We start from the raw sequence: 6058 nt of genomic DNA on the forward strand, positions 1-6058 counted from the left end.
GGATGCAATAGAAAGAGCTGCAACCTCTGCCAGACATGGCAAAGGTGAGTGGGATGTTGTTTCAATTAGTGCTGATGACATGAAGGACTATAAGGATGGAAAGGCTGGTGTTTGCCATGGGCAGGGAAACACAGCTGATTTTCATTTTCTCTTTCTCTTTGAGTGCCAGAAAAATAGAGGAGAGTGTGCATGCTTTCTACCCCTCTTGCCCTCTTCTGCTGAGATGGAGAAATGTCCCAGGTTCTACAAGGACATCAGGACAAAGATATGTAGTGAAAATAAGTCCAGGCTGGCTGTCCTTGTGGGCATCAGCTGCTAGCTTCTGCATTGGTGTTGCCATGAGCATGTCACAGCAGGTAAGGGATTGCTTTTCCTTGTGGGACAGCTGTTAAGCCATTCTGATTCACCCTTTGCATCCACAGCATACAGTTTTTTCCCACACTGCTGTTTCTATCCAGCAGTGTGCATATATGCAATGCTACAGATGTTGGTGGTCCTGCCTGTGGCAGGGAGTTGGAGATTCCTGATCCTTGAGGTCCCTTCCAACCCGGGCCATTCTATGTGTGTGTGTGTGACTGGCTAAACACCAATTGTTGCTAGCTCAGCAGGTATACTGCTAATTATTGAACATCTGACAGCTGCTTATCAACACTTGGCCACTATTTCTGGACACCTGCTCATCCCTGAAGAGAGAGAAGTTTGGAAGGAGGACAGAGGGGAGTCTCTTGATGCCTGCCTGTTGCATCCCAACCTGCCCACAGAGTGAGTCACTTCGGCCTTGTGTGGAGGCCCTGGCTTCTTTGGAGTCTGTTTTTCTTTTGCTGAGCTTCTCCTATCCAAACAGAATGGCCTTACAACATGCTTTCTGGTCCTTAATGCTATACCCATGCAATTTGTAACTATTACAGTTCTGTAAGTGAGAATTGATCACATGATTGAACAACTGTATTTCTAAAATATGTTATGAAATAACTTCTTTTTACTAATACTAATAAAGTCTTTCTACTTTTTCAGACTGTTTCTAAGGGCAAATTACAAAACACATGGTGCTGTACTGCTTCAGAGCAATCCCACATTTGATAGCCAGTGCAGAAACAACATTCCATCCTACAGCATTAGCTAGTTCAGAGGTACCAGACGTGTATCTGGATGTGGCTGTTGTGCATAACTGGGGCTGAGGGATCAGAAGTGACAGCTCCACTCTTGGAGACCACAGAACTAAAATGGAAAGATAAAATAGTTGCAGGGCAATTGTTCTGTGTGCCTGAAGCAGGGACCGATTTATGGGGGAGAGATTTAACAGTTAAATGAGGATTACAGCTGCAAGTCTGTGAAACAGATATCAGGGGTCAATGAATGTGTTAACAGCTGTGATGAAGAAGAAATGAATCCAAAGGTGTGGGCAGGGGAAGGAAATCGGGGTGGACTCACAATTTTCCCTTACAAATAACTGCCCAAGGAGGGAGTGGAGCTGTGAAACAGCAACAATATCCCATAGCCTTAGAAGGGAGAGTGGGTCTAAAAGCTGTAACACAGACAGTGCTTAAGGATGGTCTTCTGGAACCTTGTCTGTGGCCTTATAACACCCCAATCCTGTCGGCACGGAAGGCAGACGGCACGTATCGGCTGGTGCAAGATGTAAGGAAATGACTGAACCCGTTCTCAAAAGACAGCCTGTGGTTCCTAACCCCTATACCCTAATGAGTCAGATCCCACACGGACAGCAGTGGTTTGGTGTGAGAGACCTCAAAGATGCTTTCCGGACAGCCTTTGGACTCAGAGAGAAATGGCTGCGTTTGTATGAGGACACATTGTAATCCTATTGTGATTCGTGATGATACTGTAGATACTGGAACTCGTGCTAATCCTTGTCTTTGCAGCATTTGAAGCAAGCAACTGGTGCTGCTGTCACCTGCAGATGCTTCAGAGCTCTTCAGCATGGACTTCCTTCCTCCCATCAGCAGCTGCTCCTGCACTGACCTTCATTCACACTGGGATACCATCTGCTTCCAGCAGGAGCTGACCTGCGAGACAGAGAAAGGAAACGTGGGATGAGCACCAATGCAGAAGCACATGGCTGTGTCACCACCACGTCTTGCAGCCTTGGGAAGTCAGCTGCAACTGCAGCCTTGGTCAGAATTACAACGGGCACCGTAAATTAAGTGTGACCTCTGAAGTTGTTGCCATGATCAGAAATAGACGCTGAAATCGCTCACATAACTGTCGGTGGTTCCCTCCAAATTCTTTTGCTTTGGGGAACAGATGGACTCGGAATGGAAGGACACGAGAAAAATGACATCTGTTTGAGCTCAGCAGACTTGAGAGGTGGGCCTGGGTGAACCTCATGAGGTTCAGCACAGCCAAGTGCAAGGTTTGGCATTTGGGCCGGAGGAATCCCAGGCATTCTTTTGTCATCGTGGTGGTTTCCAATAGACCCCAACAATGAGACATCAGGTCGCCATGTGGGCTCCTGGGTGACACTGCCATTGCCCAGCCATTGCAGCCTAGGGGCAAATAAAGTAAAATACTTCAGAAAGATCTCACACTGATTGCATATTTTACTGTTCTTTTACACAAAACAGAAGGGGAGGGCAGCAGATGCATGCAGCTGCATCAACACCCAGGCTGCTAAAGGAATGGAAAGACAGAAACATCAAATATCAATGCCTTATTCTAATGCAAGGAGGGAAGCTTTTTTCAATGTTACTTTTTATCATTTAAAATAAGCAGTTGGCACTCTTAAAGGAAAATCCTAGGCCCCAGGTTCTGGCAGTGTGGCAATCTGGCACGGACTCAGCTGTGAATGATCCAATCAGTCTGTTCCAGATTTTAACATCCCTTCTATGCATTCACAAGTTTTCTCTCTCGACTTCCCCTTACAGCCGTTAGATGCCAGCAAAACATCCCACAAACACTCCTTAACTCTGTGCACACAGGCACCCATCCAACCAGAGCCATCAGTCATTCCCAGCCATGCGCTCTTCCTCCAATCATGGTCAGCATCACACGGCCGTCACGCAGCTCACTTGACTCAGTTTTTCTCTTCTTTCTGGAGGTGTCCTTGCTTCTCAGCCTTACCTTCTCGTGATGTTTATCTCGCTCTGCAGCTCCTGCTCTGAATAGGCTTTCTTGGATTCCCGCATGACAGGCACAAAATGCAGCCACAGCCCCTGCCACCAAGGTCAGCTCTTCAGCACACATTACCTGAGGAGCACTTGGCAACTCCTGCAACCTGAGCAGTGCCAGGAAGACTCTTTCACTTCTGCTTCTCCTGGCTCAGAAATTGGGCTGTGTGAGTGTGCCCGACAGCTGTAGGGAGCACAGCAGAGATGTGAACAGAGAACATAAAAGTGCGTTTCTTTTCAGTTCCAGCTTGTCACACCTACGCTGATGGCCGTGGCGTGCAGCGAGATCAGCTGTGGGCCTGACCTGGCATGGACAGAGGTAGAGTATGAAGCTCTGATTGGTCTTTGTTCCCTGACTGCAGCCAGCAGAGTGAGCCGCAGATGTGCTCTCCTGCTTTCCAAGAGAGCTCCTCTGTGGCAAGACAGTAGTGCAAGCGTGGCAAGTTTTTAAAAGTACCTTAGCCATCTCGGCTGTTGTGTTTGTCCTCTACTGACTTTTCCCTTGAAATGGCTGCAGAAACAACAATCATTCTCTGCTCTGTTTGGACTCGCTGTTGGTTGGACTGCTCAAGAGAGCTGCTTGGTGCTTGCAATGGCACTGTTTGCACCTTGTAACTGCAGCCGTAGCTTTGGTTTCCCTCTTCACGGTCTCCTAGCATCTTAAACAGTCAGCCTTCCTGCACAAAGAGCGCAGGAAAGGAGGGGGCAAAATGGACAAGGCCACCTGTCTGCGTCAGTGCCATTGCTGATTAGTCTGGATGGGGAGAGATGCATCTTTGCTGGCGTGTGCCTGCAGCACACCAGGGAGAGAAACAGCCGTTATTAGACTTGCAGTTCCTTCTGAAGTGCCCACGATAAGGACCGAGTGCATTTCCTGCAGCTTTCTCTGCAGATGTGCTCCTCACCTTGAAATCCTCCTTGTTGGTTCCCAGCTCCTCACCGTGGCCTGTGCTCTCTGTTTCAGACTGAGAACAAGGGGAAGCCCCTGCTGGACCATGAGGTGGCACCTGTGAACATTCCAGCTATTGCTGCTGCCCATGCTATTAAGAGACACATTGCCCAGGCAGCGGATGAACTCTCCTTTGAGGTAAGCAGTTCAAGGCGTTCCATGCTCTATTTTACAGTGGCAAATGCCTTCACAGCTGCGCTGGTGCAAGTGCTCTCACGCTCGGCGATGTTTGGCAGTGCAGAAGAATGCAGTCATTTGAGCTGTGCTTTCCTCCCAGCCGTGCTGAAGCTGGGATTGACGTTGCAATCTCTTGCAGGTGGGAGACATCATCTGTGTCATCGACATGCCACCAAAGGAGCTGACCCCCTGGTGGAGAGGCAAGCTCGGCTTCCAGGTAGGCACAAGCTTCAGACTGGAGAGTGCAACTTCAGTAAAGGCAGGAATCTCAGCTTAGAGCTGCTCTGCCTGCACAGGATGCCTAGTGGACATAAACAGTTTCCCTGTGTCGGTGTCAAGGGACCTTGCCTTTGGCTGCTAATGTTGAAAAATTATTACCTTTATGCTGTGAACTATGGCCATTTTCTGCTGGATAGTCTTATGGAACGTCAGGCAAGCACGTTCCGAGGGAAATGTTACGTGGCTTTTGGTTTAACAGTTCAGACCTGAGAAGTGCTGCATGCAATAGTTGGCCTCTCTTCTTGTTACAGGTTGGATTTTTCCCAGGGGAGTGTGTGGAACTCATTAATAAGAACATTCCTGAGGCACTCATCAATTCTGTGCCAAAGCCAGGTATGGATGTTACATTTGATGGTGTGGGAAAGCAAAATGAAGTCTTTTTGGGGGTATGTTCCATGTTTAGTACCTCCTTTATCCATCCCACATTGTCCTCTGGGTTGATGATTCTTCATGCACACCATGGGGCAGAGATTTGGCCCAATCCTCCTGGGTTTATGACTGGACTTGGGGAAACTATAGAATACTCATGGAATGGCTTGGGATGGAAAGGAACCTCAGGGATCATCATGCTCCAACCCTCCTGCCTCAGGATGGTCTCCCAGCCCCCACATTTAATGTGAGACTAGATCAGGCTGCCCAGGGCCCCATTCAGCCTGGCCTTGGGCTCCTCCAGAGATGGGGAAAATCCCTTTTTGTATGTACTGGTTGGTAATGTTCTTCCCGTTCTGACGTGCCCTGTAGAATGTGCTGTGCTCGGCCTCGTCCAACGGAGCCAGACCTGAAATGACCTGGTTTCTTCCTTTTGTTGTGCAGTGCCCAAGAAACGCAGCAAGATCCTCACCTTCCTTCGTTCCTTGGTGAAGTCCCGCCCAAAGAAACCGACCAAGCGGGAGGTGGAGAAGGAAAGGGTGTTTGGCGGTGACCTGGGAGAGCATCTTCTCCACTCCGGTCGTGATGGTAAGGAGCTGCCCATTCCTGAGATCTTCCTCTGCTGGGCATCTAAAGAAGATGAAAGGGAGCTCATATCTAGCAGGGGGCAGGCTGATAGCAGTGGAGGCACGTGTAATGGGAGTTGATGGCTGAAGGATAAAGTGAGGCGGATGCTCCTAAGAGACAAGCACATCTGTATTTGCTTCAGCCAAGCCTGGCTGGGCTTAGTGGATAGGATGTGAAGCACAGCCTGCAGCACGATTGAATCAGGAGCTCCACTGACGGCTGGCACGTGTTCTTCAGTCCCCCAGGTCCTCCAGAGCTGCGCTGAGTTCATTGAGCAGCACGGCGTGGTGCAGGGGATATACCGCCTGTCCGGCGTCGCGTCCAACATCCAGAGACTGCGGTAAGAGTGCTGCGACTGACACAGCCTGAGTGCATCTGGTGTGGCTTTGGGCTTGCCTTCCTCTCGCTCAACCGGGTTTGCGTCCCTCTCTCCAGGCAGGAATTTGAGTCGGAGCAGATTCCTGAGCTCACCGTCCGTGACATTCACAGCGTGAGCTCCCTCTGCAAGATGTACTTCAGGGAGCTCCCGAAC

The 6058-nt window shown here is 49.5% G+C and overlaps 1 long non-coding RNA gene across 1 annotated transcript; it reads left to right on the forward strand.

Annotated features, from left to right (window-relative positions):
• The first annotated feature begins 4394 nt into the window (after window positions 1-4394).
• Window positions 4395-5401, forward strand: LOC149912476 (uncharacterized). Its single transcript, XR_016461412.1, has 3 exons — window positions 4395-4468; window positions 4782-4863; window positions 5344-5401. It is a non-coding gene; the product is annotated as an uncharacterized LOC149912476 (long non-coding RNA).
• Window positions 5402-6058: the final 657 nt, after the last annotated feature.

Source organism: Phasianus colchicus, chromosome Z (assembly GCF_987193195.1).
Source record: "Phasianus colchicus chromosome Z, bPhaCol1.hap1.1, whole genome shotgun sequence".
NCBI classification, from domain to species: domain Eukaryota; kingdom Metazoa; phylum Chordata; class Aves; order Galliformes; family Phasianidae; genus Phasianus; species Phasianus colchicus.